The sequence below is a fragment of the Cibotium barometz genome, chromosome 47 (genome assembly GCF_041138505.1).
Source record: "Cibotium barometz isolate CiBa-2024 chromosome 47, ASM4113850v1, whole genome shotgun sequence".
NCBI classification, from domain to species: domain Eukaryota; kingdom Viridiplantae; phylum Streptophyta; class Polypodiopsida; order Cyatheales; family Cibotiaceae; genus Cibotium; species Cibotium barometz.
In genome coordinates, this window is record NC_141092.1 from 13,885,419 (window position 1) to 13,889,156 (window position 3,738).

At 38.4% G+C, this 3,738-nt stretch overlaps 1 pseudogene; it reads left to right on the forward strand.

The window, feature by feature from the left end:
- Positions 1–2,636, forward strand: part of LOC147611386 (uncharacterized) — a 13,047-nt pseudogene extending 10,411 nt beyond the window's left edge.
- The last annotated feature ends 1,102 nt before the right edge of the window (positions 2,637–3,738 follow it).

A 3,738-nucleotide genomic window follows, 5' to 3' on the forward strand; every position in this document is an offset into this window, starting at 1 on the left:
CCTGTATGTGTGTTGTTTCCTTCTTTTATCATGTGTCTATGTGTATTATGTCTAACTGTCAGATTTCCAGTTAGTCAACCTATAGATCTTGGACTACTTGGGGAAGTTAAGTACTGGAAAATCTAGCAAATAAAAAGAAACCATCCTCCCTCACAAGGCAGGGCATGGTTCAAAACGGTTTTCAACTTGGGGCGGCAATAAACAAAACCAAGAAAACCGGTAAGAGATTGGTGTTAAACTAGTAAGATACCCGATCGAAAACAACCTTTATACACTTAGGCTATAGCAAAAACAAGCATTCCTGAGGCTTTTCACCAGTATCACACCGCTCCCAAACCAATATGATACCGGTTGTGGAATGATAACTGTATACAACTAACACTACTGATAGGGAAAAGACCAGCTATCGGTTAAACACTGTTATCATACTAGCTTAAGAGCATGGTATCCTCTAATGTACTCTGTATATAGCAAATTTTCTAACCGGTATTATACCGGTTGAACACTGGTATGATATCAGGTAAAGACTGGAAGGAGAACTTGGGGTGGCCATATGATACTAGTGTTTTGTACCAGTATGATACCGTTTGGAACATTAGCTCTATGCAACATGCATGAGATATAAGGTAAAGATTAGCTTTGCTTTAGACAACACTAGTTTTGAAACAATATGATACCGGTGTTAAGCCAATAAGATACCAGCTGGTGAACTAGCTGCATACACCTAGGAACTTATAACTACAAACTAGTTTCAAACCAAATGTTTAACTTGCACGATGGTTTTGTATTGCAGGTTGAACTATATTTGTTGTTTAAGGAGATGTATCCACATGCACTAGTTCATCAACGAGCTTTTGAGAAATTAAAGCCATACTTTGTGCACAAGCTTAAGGATTGATACACTTGTTGCTACTGCATAACACATGTTCAGATGTCATTCTTAAAAGATGCGTTGAACCAGATTAGAGGATCTACTTTTGGGTTGCATGGCAAAGCATGTCAATGTGATTGTGTCATTTGAAATGTGGGTTCTCAGTCTATAGAGAAGTCCTACAAGAGCATCACAAGCGCATGGGAGTCCATCCTGTGTCCTAAAAGGCTGAAGGTACTATTTTCCATGCTTTGAAGTGTCTGATGGGGAGTTACAGTGTATGTGGTTCTCAAAACATATCAGTTTGTCCAGCTGAATCTGCATATGTTGGTGGTCGACTTGTCACCATGAAGATCTTTCAGGACATAGATTGTGGAACCACTGATGATGGCAAGACAAAGAAGAGGAAAGAGTTAATACACAAGGAAATGTCATGCAAGGCACTGAATCAAATGTTCAATGACCAGCTCGAAAAGTTATCAAACATAATTTTGTGTATTGGTGGCAAGCTAAGCAATACAAAGAATGCTTGTCCAATTTTCCCGAAGATGTGGTAGTATTTGTTGTAGACTTTGCTAAGAATTACTCTTTTAAGAAGCAAAATGAGATACAATCAATGCACTAGTATTCAAGCCAAGTGTCCATATTTGTGCATATTACATACTTTCACATTGCAGGTGACATCCAGAAAACAATTCACTTTTATGTCTCTGATGATAAGAAGCATGATACCCATTTTGTGCAACATTATTTCATGCTACATTATAATTGGGTATTACCCTATGGTATTCCCCTACAACATCATTGGGTTTGGTCTGATGGTGCTTCGTTTCAATTCAAAGCAAAAAGGCCTTTCTACTCTGTTTCCAGGTACACTGCCATCACAGGTTTGCAAATGACTTGGAATTTCTTTGGCTCTGGTTATAGAAAGGGAGAGCACAACGGTGCAGGGGTTGTGGTGAAGAGAGCACTAAGTCATGAACAACTCAAGCCTAATGGTGCTAAGATCCAATGTGCAGCTGATGTCGTAAAGTTTTTGCAAGAAGCGCTCACCACTAGAGCCGAGTCCACATATGAATCACAAGCTCGGTACGTTAGTAGAGTCTTTTGGGAGATAAAGTTGGGTGATATAGATAGAGATGAGGCATGGAATGTCAAGGCTATAATAAACACAAGATCCCTACATTCAGTCTTTGCATACTCTCAGCATGATCCAATAGCATTGAGGGTGTGTCGATTATCATGTTATTGTAGTAATTGTATGGAACACTTATGGCGTAGGTGCAACAATCAGTCTCATATTCATAGTTGGGACTACATTGCCCTTGAACCATTGGTAGATGGCACTAAAGAAGACAATGTTGACATTGATGGTAACATCACAAACATTGAGGAGGCCACCTACGAAGGACACCATGATACCCTTAGTGATGTCCTTCTTATAGGAGACAATTTCGCGGCGGTGACAACTGAAAAAGGAAATCCAGAGAATGCAAATTTTTACATTCTGAAATGCACAAAGGAGAAAGAGCTCTGCAAGAGACCTATAAAGGACGGATGGGGGAATGCCATTGCACGAGGTTGTTTTAATGTGAAAGGGTTCTTCTATGCACCTAAAGACGAGCAAACCTATGAGTTGTGGGATTACAAGTCGGAGGCCTTGATAGCGACACATCTTGTACGAGCAATCAAATTTCCAATGGACCCACACCCAGTTAACAAAAATCTATTTGTCCTATCCCTTGAGGTACATGAAGTTGTGTAAAATAGTATGCCATTCAATTTTTAGCATACTTGTTAGATACAAAGTTGTGTAAAATAGTTTGCCATCCAATTGTGTGCATACTTGACATGTTTCTATCTGTTGCTCATGAAATTTAGTGCTCCGAGACTATGTATTATGTAGCTTCGATGATTCAATTCTCATGAATATTTGATTGGATGCAAGTAAATCTTGTCAGAATGAAGATTTTGATGATTTGAGGTAGTTATGTATAGAAGCTTTAATGATTCATTTGCCAAAAAGAATTTCACGCTCGTGGGGGTTTGTTAAAAAAAACGTCCTTACTGATCGTGCTAATTTCCTTTTCAATTCGCTATTATTAAAAAATGCAGAGAACACTTGATTTGCAAATGAGAAAATTAATCCTAAATTTGGGATTCCAATTAATACATCGACACATGGAGACACTCAAGTAGTCAATAACAGTAGTAGAAATGACGCACAAAGAAGAAGAAGAAGAAGAAGTAAAAGAATCTCAATACTTCGAGTCTAATTTATACATACATCCGGTTTTGTTCTGTTTATGATTACAGCATATATTGTGTAATCATGCACCATACTTTACAATTGATCTGTGTTGGGAGGAAGTGAGCTTGATGAGGAGGTGGGCTTCATCTTCTTCAGTGATCTTCCTTATCCTTCGTCTTCATCTTGAACGTCATCTACTGGGAGATCTATTCTTGGAAGTTGCACCTCTGGAGGTAACAGTTCTAGAGGAACACACCAACTCTTTCTTGTCCTCATTAGATATATTTTGCCATAGCGCTTGACACCCATGCCCCTGACTAAACACCCGCAAAGCAAACTGTTTATCCACCAGCACCACTTTCTTAGCATACACTTTCTTAGCATTCAATGGCACATCATATCCACCACAAAACCTGGAGAGTACTTTCAATGCGAATAAAGGAAATTTTGCATTGTCTTTTGAGAATTATTTATGAAATATAATGATCTGCGCATCAAAATTGTAAGCATCATGATTCAAGTCAACTTACTATCAATTATAAGCAAGTGTCATAAAATGTATGCACCTTTTGATGATTCAAATGTCTTATATATTCAGTGAGACCAACATCCTTTC